This window comes from Ranitomeya variabilis, chromosome 2 (genome assembly GCF_051348905.1).
Source record: "Ranitomeya variabilis isolate aRanVar5 chromosome 2, aRanVar5.hap1, whole genome shotgun sequence".
In the NCBI taxonomy this organism is placed as follows: domain Eukaryota; kingdom Metazoa; phylum Chordata; class Amphibia; order Anura; family Dendrobatidae; genus Ranitomeya; species Ranitomeya variabilis.
Genome location: NC_135233.1, coordinates 856433243 through 856447278, shown reverse-complemented (window position 1 = coordinate 856447278; position 14036 = coordinate 856433243).

Sequence of the window (14036 nt, the reverse complement as noted above, 5' to 3'; positions counted from 1 at the left end):
CACAGCGCCGTTAATTAATGGCGCTGTGGAAAAAGTGAATAGCGCCCCCCAGAGTCGGATTTTCTCTCGGGTCTTGGTTACCGGGGGTAGCCGAGACCCCAGAGAACATGATTCGGGGGGTTTTACCGACCCCTGGGTTGCGATCGCCGGTAATTAACCGTTTACCGGCGGTCGCAAAAAAAATGCAATTTCCCATTTAATTTCTCTGTCCTCCGATGTGATCACACATCAGAGGACAGAGAAATGGGGTCCCCGATCGCCCCCCGATACTCACCTGTCTCCCCCGGTGCTCCTTGTGGCTCCCGATGCTCGCCGCCATCTTGTTCCAGCCAAAAAATTGCAGGCACATGCGCAGTGCGCCCGCCGGCCGGCACCCAGAAGATCTTTGGGGTCTCGGCTGCCGGGGGTATAGAAATAGGGGAATTCAGGGACCCTGTTATACTTAACGGTGTCCCCGGGTCCTCCTGTGTCCCCTCCTGGCTGCTGGCTTCTTCCTCCAGTAAGAAAATGGTGGGCGCACTGCCGGCCGGCAGCTAGAAGAGTTGGGGCTAGGGTTAGGGTTAGGGTTGGGGCTAAATTTAGGGTTAGGGTTGGGGCTAAATTTAAGGTTAGGATTGGGGCTAAATTTAGGGTTAGGGTTAGGGTTGGGGCTAAAGTTAGGGCTAGGGTTAGGGTTAGGGTTGGGGCTAAATTTAGGGTTAGGGTTGGGGCTAAAGTTAGGGCTAGGGTTGGAGCTAAAGTTAGGACTAGGGTTGCAGCTAAAGTTAGGGTTAGAGTTGGGATTAGGGTTAGGGTTTGCATTAGGGTTGGCATTAGGGTTACATTTGGGATTAGGGTTAGGTTTGGGATTAGGGTTAAGGTTAGGGTTGGGATTAGGGTTAGGGGTGTATTGGGATTAGGGTTAGGTTTGAGGTTAGGGTTGAGATTAGGATTAGGGGTGTGTTGGATTTAGGGTTCTGATTAGGGTTATGGTTGTTTTGGGGTTAGGGTTGTGATTATCGTTAGGGTTGTGATTAGGATTATGGATCGGGTTGGGATTAGGGTTAGGGATGTGTTGGCATTGGGTTGGAGTTAGAATTGGGGGGTTTCCACTGTTTAGGTACATCAGGGGGTCTCTAAACGCCACAGCCAATTTTGCGCTCAAAAAGTCAAATGGTGCTCCCTCCCTTCTGAGCTCTGCCGTGCACCCAAACAGTGGTTAACCCCCACATATGGGGCATCAGTGTACTCAGGATAAATTGGACAACAACTTTTGGGGTCAAATTTCTCCTGTTACTGTAATAGGGTGGTGCTGTTATGGACAGTAAGAAACATGCTGTCACTTTAAGAGGCTGCACCCCCTTGTCTGGTGTGATGGTATGTTCTGCTTCCCCCCCCCCTGCTCTTATCGTTGTTATGAACTGGTCGGTGCTGTGTGCAGGGGTGGAGCTGAAGCAGCATGTGTGAGAAGAAGAAGCTGCTAGAAAGAACAGAGAGAACTGTGAGCTGTTTTGGATGCAAGAAAGATTACACAGCTTGAGACGAACTGCGTTTGTGAAATAGACTTTCCCGGTTACAGCAAAGGTGGCTGTTCTGTGCTAGTTTGTGAAGCCACGAGGATACTGAGAAGGGGACTTACAGTTTCCAGGAGCATCTCTAGTATTCAGAAGCAAAGAGAAGACCACGCTTCTCAGAGCATACAGGAATCCGTGCGCACCACCGTTTTGGACTTCTGGGGGCCCCCTGGGACTGGACTTGAGTCCCCAACATCACCGTGAGTCTGTTCCTGTATGGTGCACCAGTTAGGGCCTAGTGTAGGATTCAGTAGTCAGAACACGGTAGCCGTGTGGCCTGCTTAGTAAAGGCAGTACACAGAGTAGCATCGTTATTGGTTTTTATTGTTTAATGTTGCTTGTGAGACGAATTCTGAGTCTGTAATTGTTGGAGAACCGTGCCATTTTACAGACAAGATTACTTATTTATATTGTCTTTTGCTATTGTTAACCCCTGTTTGCATCTTCCTCATTCCCCTCATTCCTTGCCTCCCAATAAATCTACCCTTTTGTTGTTTGCACCTCATCTTGTGTACAGTAGTCTTCCTGCACAGTGGTGGTCCCACGGCCATCGCTTCAAGTGGCGCTGCGAGCAGGGTACTGTCACCAAGATGGAGGCAGCAGACAGCAATGGCGGGAATGCTAACATTAATGGGGATGCTGTGGACAGTGGTGGAACCCCTGCAAGGACACTCCCTATGGGCACCATATTTAGTGTGCTACCAAAATTTGATGGCAAGAATATGCCACTGTCCGACTGGGTGTCCCGGCTGCAAAGCACCCTGAAGATTTATAACATCAGCCCAGACCTTGAAGCGGACATTGCTTTAACTGCCCTAGAGGGGGAAGCCCACAGAAACGTCTGCCTACAACCAGAACTCACCTGAAGTACCCTGAAGGAGCTAGTGAAGTTCCTGGAAGAGATCTACGGCGAGACTGCTAGCGCGGGACATCTTCGCACCAAATTTTTCTCTAGGCTGCAGCGGGAAGAAGAAGGAATTTCTCAGTATGCAACAGCACTGCAAGAAGTGTTCGCAGAGGTGCAGAGAAAGGAGGCAGATGGATTTGGCGACATGGGCTCTAAAGACCGGATACTCCAGGAGCAATTCATTCTGGGACTACACAGCACATCCTTGAGGCGAGCACTGTCAGAACGGGTCCGTGCAGATCCAGCCCTTACGTTTCGTCAAGTCCTGGCGGAAACAGTGGCCCGAAGTAAAGAAGAAAGCTATGCATCTGGAGTGATGCGTGTTATGGACTGGTGGTTAAGGAGCGACATGCGACTAGCTCTGAGCAGGTGGTAACTATACTGACCGCAGTTCCTGATCTTAACACAACACTAGAAGTAGCCATGGGATGTTCCTGTCACTCCCTAGACACCTCGTCACAGCCGGAGAGCTAACTACCCCTAAAGGTAGAAACAGGAAAGCTATCTTGCCTCAGAGAAAATCCCCAAATGATAGACAGCCCCCCACAAATAATGACTGTGAGTGGAGAGGGAAATGACATACGTAGAATGAAACAAGATGTAGCAAAGGAGGCCACTTCTAGCTGGATAGATAGTACAGGACAGAGCACTGTGCGGTCAGTAATAAAAACTAGAAAAAGGTCCACCGCAGAGAATGCAAAAATCTCCACACCTGACTAAAGGTGTGGAGGGCAAAATCTGCTGCCCAGAGCTTCCAGCTTAGCTGAATAGATCAATACTGATAAACTGGACTAGAAAGAAAAACATAGAATGTGCTGAACAATTAAGTCCACTACAAGTGGACTGCAAAAGGACAAGCAAGGACTCATCTTTGCTGAACTGGTCAGAGTGTCAGGGAAATCCAAAAGAGATGTGACTCCAAGCAGGAACCATTGACAACTGGCATTGACTGAGGGATAAGGCCAGACTAAAATAGCCAAGCCAGAAAGAGAATCAGTGGAAGCAGCTGCTGATGCTAAATCCAAGAAGCAGCCATACCACTTAAAACCACCGGAGGGAGCCCAAGAGCAGAACTCACAAAAGTGCCACTTACAACCACCGGAGGGAGCCCAAGAGCGGAATTCACAACAGTACCCCCCCTTGAGGAGGGGTCACCGAACCCTCACCAGAGCCCCCAGGCCGATCAGGACGAGCCAAGTGAAAAGTACGAACCAAATCGGCGGCATGGACATCGGAGGCAACAACCCAAGAATTATCCTCCTGGCCATAACCCTTCCACTTGACAAGATACTGAAGCCTCCGCCTTGAAACACGAGAATCCAAAATTTTCTCAACCACATATTCCAACTCCCCCTCAACCAACACCGGGGCAGGAGGATCAACAGAGGGAACAACGGGTACCACATATCTCCGCAACAAAGATCTATGGAAAACATTGTGGATGGCAAAAGAGGCTGGAAGGGCCAAACGAAAAGACACTGGATTGATAATCTCAGAAATCTTATAAGGACCAATAAACCGAGGCTTGAACTTAGGGGAAGAAACCTTCATAGGAACATGACGAGAAGATAACCAGACTAAATCCCCCACCCGGAACCGGGGACCAACACACCGACGGCGGTTAGCAAAATGTTGAGCCTTTTCCTGAGACAACGTCAAATTGTCTACCACATGAGTCCAAATCTGCTGTAACCTGTCCATCACAAAATCCACACCAGGACAATCAGAAGGCTCAACCTGCCCCGAAGAAAAACGAGGATGGAAACCAAAATTACAAAAGAAAGGCGAAACCAAAGTAGCCGAACTGGCCCGATTATTAAGGGCAAACTCGGCCAACGGCAAGAAAGCCACCCAATCATCCTGATCAGCAGACACAAAGCATCTCAAATAGGTTTCCAAGGTTTGATTAGTTCGCTCAGTTTGGCCATTTGTCTGAGGATGGAACGCCGAAGAAAAAGACAAATCAATGCCCATCCTGGCACAAAAGGCCTGCCAAAACCTAGAAACAAACTGGGAACCTCTGTCAGACACAATATTCTCCGGGATACCATGCAAACGAACCACATGCTGAAAAAACAATGGAACCAAATCAGAGGAGGAAGGCAATTTAGGCAAAGGTACCAAATGGACCATTTTAGAGAACCGGTCACAAACCACCCAGATAACAGACATCTTCTGGGACACAGGAAGATCCGAAATAAAATCCATGGAAATATGCGTCCAGGGCCTCACAGGGACAGGCAAAGGCGAAAGCAACCCACTAGCGCGGGAACAGCAAGGCTTAGCCTGGACATAAGTCCCACAGGACTGCACAAAAGAACGTACATCCCGCGACAAGGAAGGCCACCAAAAGCACCTAGCAACCAAATCTCTGGTACCAAAAATCCCAGGATGACCGGCCAACACCGAACAATGAACCTCAGAAATTACCTTACTTGTCCATCTATCAGGAACAAACAGCTTCCCCATAGGACAGCGGTCAGGTTTATCAGCCTGAAATTCCTGAAGCACACGCCGTAAATCAGGGGAGATGGCAGAAAGAATCACCCCTTCCCTAAGAATGCCAACCGGCTCAAGGACTCCAGGGGAATCAGGCAAAAAACTCCTAGAGAGGGCATCTGCTTTAACATTCTTAGATCCCGGAAGATACGAGACCACAAAATCGAAACGGGAGAAAAACAGGGACCATCGAGCCTGTCTAGGGTTCAGCCGCTTGGCCGACTCGAGGTAAATCAGATTCTTATGATCGGTCAAGACCACAACGCGGTGCTTGGCTCCCTCGAGCCAATGTCGCCACTTTTCAAATGCCCACTTCATAGCCAACAATTCCCGATTGCCGACATCATAATTGCGTTCGGCAGGCGAAAACTTTTGGGAAAAGAAGGCATACGGTTTCATCAAGGAACCATCAGAATTCCTCTGTGACAAAACAGCCCCTGCCCCAATCTCAGAAGCGTCAACCTCAACCTGAAAAGGAAGAGAAACATCCGGCTGACGCAACACAGGGGCAGAAGTAAATCGGCGTTTAAGCTCCTGAAAGGCCTCAACAGCCGCAGAGGACCAATTTGTCACATCAGCGCCTTTCTTCGTCAAATCGGTCAGGGGCTTAACCACACTGGAAAAGTTGGCAATGAAACGGCGATAAAAATTAGCAAAGCCCAAAAATTTCTGAAGGCTCTTCACAGATGTGGGTTGAATCCAGTCATGAATGGCTTGGACCTTAACAGGATCCATTTCTATAGACGAAAGAGAAAAAATAAAACCCCAAAAAAAGACCTTCTGAACTCCAAATAGGCACTTAGACCCCTTCACAAATAAGGCATTATCACAAAGGATCTGGAATACCATCCTGACCTGCTTCACATGAGACTCCCAATCATCGGAAAAAATCAAAATATCATCCAAATACACAATCAAGAATTTATCAAGATAATTGCGGAAAATATCATGCATGAAGGACTGAAATACAGAAGGAGCATTAGAAAGCCCGAAAGGCATCACAAGGTATTCAAAATGGGTTTTGAATTCCATTCGTCACCCTGTTTAATACGAACAAGATTATATGCCCCTCGAAAGTCAATCTTGGTAAACCAACTAGCCCCCTTAATCCGAGCAAACAAATCATAAAGCAAAGGTAAAGGGTATTGGAATTTGACCGTGATCTTATTAAGAAGGCGATAATCAATACGGGGTCTCAAGGAGCCATCCTTCTTGGCAACAAAAAAGAATCCCGCTCCCAATGGTGACGAAGACGGCCGAATATGCCCCTTCTCCAAAGACTCTTTAACATAACTCCGCATGGCGGCATGCTCTGGCACAGACAGATTGAAAAGTCGGCCCTTAGGGAACTTACAGCCAGGAATCAAGTCAATAGCACAATCACAGTCCCTATGTGGAGGAAGGGAACTGGACTTGGGCTCATCAAATACATCCTGGAAATCCGACAAAAATTCAAGAACATCAGAAGAGGGGGAAGAGGAAATTGACATCAAAGGAACGTCACTATGTACCCCTTGACAACCCCAACTAGTCACAGACATAGATTTCCAATCCAGCACTGGATTGTGTACTTGTAACCATGGAAAACCCAGTACAACAACATCATGTAAATTATGCAACACCAGAAAACGGAAATCTTCCTGATGTGCTGGAGCCATGCACATAGTCAGCTGAGTCCAATACTGAGGTTTATTCTTGGCCAACGGTGTAGCATCAATGCCCCTAAAAGGAATAGGGCTCTGCAAAGGCTGCAAAGAAAAACCACAGCGCCTGGCGAATTCTAAGTCCATTAAGTTCAGGGCAGTGCCTCAAACCACAAATGCCATGACAGAAAAGGAAGATAATGAGCAAATCAGGGTCACAGACAGGAGAAATTTAGGCTGTACAGTACTGATGGTAACAGATCTAGCAACCCTCTTAGTACGCTTAGGGCAATCAGAATAGCATGAGCAGAATCACCACAGTAAAAACACAGCCCATTCTGACGTCTGTACCCCTGCCGTTCTGCTCTAGTCAAAATCCTATCACATTGCATAGGCTCAGGACTCTGTTCAGAGGACACTGCCATATGGTGCACAACTTTGCGCTCGCGCAGGCGCCGATCAATCTGAATGGCTAGAGACATAGATTCGCTCAAACCAACAGGCGTGGGGAACCCCACCATAACATCTTTAAGGGCTTCAGAAAGACCCTTTCTGAAAATTGCTGCCAGAGCATCCTCATTCCATTTAGTGAGCACAGACCATTTTCTAAATTTCTAGCAGTATAATTCTGCCGCTTCCTGACCCTGACACAGGGCCAACAAGGTTTTTTTCTGCATGATCCACAGAGTTAGGTTCGTCATACAATAATCCGAGCAATTGAAAAAATGCCTCTACATTAAGCAATGCCGGATCCCCTGACTCAAGGGAGAATGCCCAGTCCTGAGGGTCACCACGCAGCAGAGAAATGACTATTTTAACTTGCTGAATGGGATCACCAGAGGAACGGGGTTTCAGAGCAAAAAACTATTTGCAGTTATTTTTAAAGTTCAAAAACTTGGATCTCTCCCCATAAAACAAATCGGGAGTAGGAATTCTAGGCTCTAAAGCCGGATTCTGGACAACATAATCTTGGATACTCTGTACTCTTGCAGCAAGCTGATCCACACGAGAAAACAAACCCTGAACATCCATGCCCGCGCCAAAATCTTGAACCACCCAGAGATTAAGAGAAAAAAAAAAAAAGACAAAACAGACTACAGAAAAAAAAATGTCTCAGAACTCTTTTTTTTTCCTTCTTTTGAGATGCATTTAACTCATTTTTGGCCAGTTGTACTGTTATGGACTGGTGGTTAAGGAGCGACATGCGACTAGCTCTGAGCAGGTGGTAACTATACTGACCGCAGTTCCTGATCTTAACACAACACTAGAAGTAGCCGTGGGATGTTCCTGTCACTCCCTAGACACCTCGTCACAGCCGGAGAGCTAACTACCCCTAAAGGTAGAAACAGGAAAGCTATCTTTCCTCAGAGAAAATCCCCAAAGGATAGACAGCCCCCCACAAATAATGACTGTGAGTGGAGAGGGAAATGACATACGTAGAATGAAACAAGATGTAGCAAAGGAGGCCACTTCTAGCTAGATAGATAATACAGGACAGAGCACTGTGCGGTCAGTAATAAAAACTAGAAAAAGGTCCACCGCAGAGAATGCAAAAATCTCCACACCTGACTAAAGGTGTGGAGGGCAAAATCTGCTGCCCAGAGCTTCCAGCTTAGCTGAATAGATCAATACTGATAAACTGGACTAGAAAGAAAAACATAGAATGTGCTGAACAATTAAGTCCACTATAAGTGGACTGCAAAAGGACAAGCAAGGACTCATCTTTGCTGAACTGGTCAGAGTGTCAGGGAAATCCAAAAGAGATGTGACTCCAAGCAGGAACCATTGACAACTGGCATTGACTGAGGGATAAGGCCAGACTAAAATAGCCGAGCCAGAAAGAGAATCAGTGGAAGCAGCTGCTGATGCTAAATCCAAGAAGCAACCATACCACTTAAAACCACCGGAGAGAGCCCAAGAGCAGAACTCACAAAAGTGCCACTTACAACCACCGGAGGGAGCCCAAGAGCGGAATTCACAACAGATGCGTATCCAGGGCGCCAATTCCAGAGGGGACCCAAACCAACAAGAGGTGCTGGTCCAGGTAGTGCAAGACTTGCAGCGGTCCCTTGTTAAAGTGCAAGAGAAACTGACCCAGATGGAGCGAAGAGTGGGGGAACTACAAGAGACTGACCCACCATACTCATGCAACCATTCTTCAGCCCGATCGACAAGGGATCAGTGGGAACAAGCCCCCTCCCATCAGGCATTCGAGGCACGAGGGCAGACTCGAAGTATCCCCCGGCGAGGAGGAGGCATTCAATGCTGGGAGTGTGGAGGACGGGGGTGCCTTGCCAGAGACTGTCGGAACTATACTCAAGGCCAGCGGAAGCCGCCGTTAAACTACCAACCCCCGCAGTAGTGCGGCACTCTGCCGGGGAGACGAGAAGAGAGGCCGCTCCATATCATAATGAACACTTGATTGCTGGGAGCCCCATCCTACGTGCTGAATTTGAAGGAGTTCTGGTGGACTGCCTGGTAGATACCGGGTCACAAGTGACAACGATGCCAGAAGCGTACTTCAAGCAGCATTTCCAGGACCTGGCCAAGCCAGAAAAAGAGACATTGATTCGGTTGTTTGCTGCCAACCAACAACCAATTCCGGTCACAGGGGTTGTGTGGATGAATATTCGAATCTGTGGGCAAGAAGTTGGGAGAAAAAGGATCCTGCTAGTCCCTGAGCCTATCAAGGAAGATGTGCCTGTAGTACTGGGAATGAATATCCTACGCGAACTCAATCAGATTATGTTTACCAAACGGGGACCTGGATATTGGAAGAAGGCTACTCCACATAAGCCTACTCAGGAAGCCCTTCAACGACTGATCCGCGTCTGTGGGACGCAAAAGAGTGTGCAATCTTATCAGACGGTAGGGGTCATCAGGGCTCCTGGTAAAGAACCTGTAATCCTACCTCCCGAGCGAGAAACTATAGTATACCTTCCAGTGGGGACTCACCGCAACCTTGATGGGTTGGAAGTTGTTGTTCAGCCTGTGGTAGGCGGAGGAGTGGACCAAGAAGTCATGATAGCTCATACGATAGCTGTGGTCCAGCGAGGACATGTCCTCATAAGAGCTTTGAATGTGAGTCCCAGGGAGGTCACCTTGCCACGAGGGACAGATCTGGCCCTGGTGTACCTACATAAGGGTGAAGTGGTGAGTCAGAAGGAGATGTCTTTATCACCGAAAGAAGGCGTGGGGTGGACCCTAGCAGTTGCCGCGGGAGATGAAGAGACACCATCCCGGAGTGGAGTGGACGGGTCATCCTTGATCAAATGGAAGTGGATGTGAAGGCTATGGGCCCTGAGCGTGTACAAGCAATAGCAGCTATGCTGTGGGAAAATCAGGCCGCATTCGTCCGTCACGCCGAAGATTTCGGCTGTACTGAAGCCATCACGCATGAGATACCGACTGGGGAAGCTCGTCCAATTTGAGAACGATACTGGCAGATCCCGCCCAAGATGTATCAAGAGGTGAAGACATTACTGAGGCAGATGCTGGATTCAGGAGTGGTGCAGAGTAGTCAGAGCCCTTGGGCAGCCCCGGTGGTGCTTGTCAAGAAAAAGGATGGGACCATCCGGTTCTGTGTAGATTACAGGAAACTCAATGCCTGCACTGTTCGAGACTCGTATCCATTGCCCCGCATCGAGGAATCCTTGACAGCATTGGGGAAAGCCAAGTACTTCTCCACCCTGGACCTAGCAAGCGGATACTGGCAAGTAGCCATGGCAGAGAAAGACAGAGAGAAAACCGCCTTCATCCTCCCTATGGGGCTGTTTGAGGTAACCGGATGCCCTTCGGGCTCTCCAATGCTCCAGGCACCTTTCAACGGCTGATGGAAAAGTGTTTGGGAGATTTAAATTTTGAGGCTACCCTGATCTATCTGGATGACATCATTGTGTTTTCAGCCTCATTCGAAGACCACCTTGCCCGGCTTGGACAGGTACTCGGAAGACTGCGGGCTCATAACCTGAAGGTGAAGCCAAAAAATGCCACCTCTTCAAGAGAGAGATCGAGTACCTAGGCCACATAGTGTCACAAGATGGAGTTCTACCCTCGCCAGAAAAAGTGGCTGCTATCCAGAAGTGGCCAGTCCCTCAAACAGTGAGGGAACTCCAGGCCTTCCTGGGACTCGCTGGGTACTACCGCCGGTTTGTTAAAGACTTTGCGAAGGTGGCAGGTCCTTTCAATGAGTTGCTGAGGGGGACCGCGGGAGTGCCGAAGACCCAGCGCATCCCCTGGGCACAGGGACAACACGAGGCCTTTCAGGCTATAATGAATGCCTTTACTTTGGCCCCGATTTTGGCCTACGCAGACTTCGACCAACCGTTCCTGTTGTACACCGATGGTAGCCTTCATGGACTTGGTGCAGTACTTTCTCAGATACAGGATGGGCATGAGAGAGTCATCGGGTATGCTAGCAGGTCCCTGCGAGACAGCGAAAGAAACCCTCACAATTACAGCTCCTTCCGGTTAGAGCTCCTGGCCCTGGTGTTGGCCATGACAGAAAAGTTTGCAGGCTTCCTGACAGGTACAAAAATTCAAGTTCGAACAGACAGTAATCCCCTGGCCCACCTTGAGAATGCTAAATTGGGGGCCTTAGAACAACGGTGGATGGCTCGCCTAGCCAAGTTCGACTTTACCATCCTTTATCGCTCTGCTACCGAAAACGCAAATGCGGATGGGCTGTCAAGAGTGCCTGTGGAGACTCCAGTGGGGGATCTTGATGAGCAACTCAAAGAGGAGGAAACCCCAGACTTTAATAAGTTTAAGCCCCCAATGGTTGTGGCCCAGTCAAGAAGGGAGGCCTGCACATTACCCCGGTCCCTGGGGAGAACCAATGAGGAATGGGGACACGTTCAGGATGAAGACGAAGGGCTGAGACAAATGAAATGGTGGGTAACGCAAAAGCGGAAGCCTGGCAAACAAGAGAGAGATAATCTGGACTCTGAAATGAGGAGTGTGTTGCACCAGTGGGATAGACTGGAAGTGCGAGAGTCAGTACTATATCGTAAGAGGCAACAGCCAAAAGATATGGAAGTAAGGTGGCAAGTGGTCATCCCAGGAAGAATGGCTCAAGAAATAGCTAAAGAAACCCACGAATTCGGAGCGCACTTTGGCCCTACAAAGACCTACCAATGGTTGCAGCGGTATGTGTATTGCCCCCGGTTGGAGCTTGTGATGGAAGAGGTTTGCTGGCAATGTCGAGTATGTGACCTCATTAAGAGTACTGAACAGAGGGCACCCATCCAGACCATACAAACTAAGGAACCGCCGGAAGTCTTGATGATCGACTATCTCCTCGTGGGACACTCGGCCCGGGGGCTGCAATACTGTTTGGTGATGACCGATCATTTCTCTAAGTTCGCAGTAGTCACTCCGACTAGAGACCAGACTGCGGAATCGGTGGCGCGAGCCATCTGTCAAGACTTCATCCAGGTGTATGGGTGCCCAAAGCGCATCCACTCCGACCAAGGCGCATGTTTCCAAGGCAAGGTGATGGAAGAATTGTATCGCATGTATGGCATTGAGCGGTCCCGGACCACCCCTTACCACCCTCAAGGCAATGGAGCTTGTGAACGCTTCAACAGAACCTTGCTTCAGATGCTGAGAATGTTGGAGAAGGATAAGAAGGCAAGTTGGCCAGACTATCTGCCAGAATTGGTCTGGACCTACAACAATCGGGTCCACTCCACCACGGGTTATACCCCTATCTACTGTTGTTTGGAAGAGCTGGACGAGAGATCATTGAGCTGAATTTGGAAAAGCCAGAGGAGCTGATGGAGCAAACTGTCACCTCATGGGTGAAAGAGCACCGGCAACGATTGCAAATGATACGGCGGTTGGCGGGTCAGCAACTGCAAGAAAAAGAACATACGGACCGCAAACCGACTCAAGAGTTACCGCTCCAACCTGGAGACCGAGTATTGGTCAGAGAGAAACGCCCTAAGGAAAAACTAAGTGAGAGATGGGAAGTACAGCCGTACAAGGTTATCAAGTGAGTGTATGCTAACGGCCCTGTCTACAAGGTACAGATTGAAGATGGGGCATCCGCCCCTAGAGTACTTCACAGAAATATGCTGCGGCCTTGCCGGTCTGAGGTCTGTTCTATGCCATTGTCGCCTGAAGGCGCCACTCCACTTCCTGAATCTGTCATGCCTGATGGTCAAATCGATGATGAGTGGTGGACCGTCCCTGACACAGCAGGGGGTCCTCAGCCGCCCAGAGATGGTAATCCCATGCATGTACCAGTACCGCCATGTGAGGATGAGACCAGACAAGAGCTCACAATGTCCCCTGCAACAAGTGTTCCTCTGGAAGGTGGTCAAGCCTTGCCTGACAGCCAAGAGCTTCGGAGATCCCAGAGGTCTAATGCAGGGGTTCCACCAGTCCGATATGTAGAACAGTGTGCTCTGTCTGTTTTTACACCTTTGTTGCCTCCTCCATTACACTTTTACCCTGATGCTGTGATGGCCGAGGACGACCATCATTAAGAAGGGAGGCATGTAAGAGGGTGGTGCTGTTATGGACAGTAAGAAACACGCTGTCACTTTGAGAGGCTGCACCCCCTTGTCTGGTGTGATGGTATGTTCTGCTTTCCCCCCCTGCTCTTATCGTTGTTATGAACTGGTCGGTGCTGTGTGCAGGGGTGGAGCTGAAGCAGCGTGTGTGAGAAGAAGAAGCTGCTAGAAAGAACAGAGAGAACTGTGAGCTGTTTTGGATGCAAGAAAGATTACACAGCTTGAGACGAACTGCGTTTGTGAAATAGATTTTCCCGGTTACAGCAAAGGTGGCTGTTCTGTGCTAGTTTGTGAAGCCACGAAGATACTGAGAAGGGGACTTACAGTTTCCAGGAGCATCTCTAGTATTCAGAAGCAAGGAGAAGACCACGCTTCTCAGAGCTTACAGGAATCCATGCACACCACTGTTTTGGACTTCTGGGGGCCCCCTGGGACTGGACCTGAGTCCCCAACATCACCGTGAGTCTGTTCCTGTATGGTGCACCAGTTAGGGCCTAGTGTAGGCTTCAGTAGTCAGAACACGGTAGCTTTGTGGCCTGCTTAGTAAAGGCCAGGGAGGTTATACAGAGTAGCATCGTTATTGGTTTTTAAAGTTGCTTGTGAGACGAATTATGAGTCTGTAATTGTTGGAGAACTGTGCTATTTTACAGACAAGATTACTTATTTATATTGTCTTTTGCTATTGTTAACCCCTGTTTGCATCTTCCTCATTCCCCTCATTCCTTGCCTCCCAATAAATCTACCCTTTTGTTGTTTGCACCTCATCTTGTGTACAGTAGTCTTCCTGCACAGTGGTGGTCCCCCGGCCATCGCTTCATTACCTTTGTGAAAGTAAAAATTTTGGGGTGAAAAGATCATTTTTGTGGGAAAAAATATGATTTTTTTTTTATTTTCATGGCTCTACATTATAAACTTC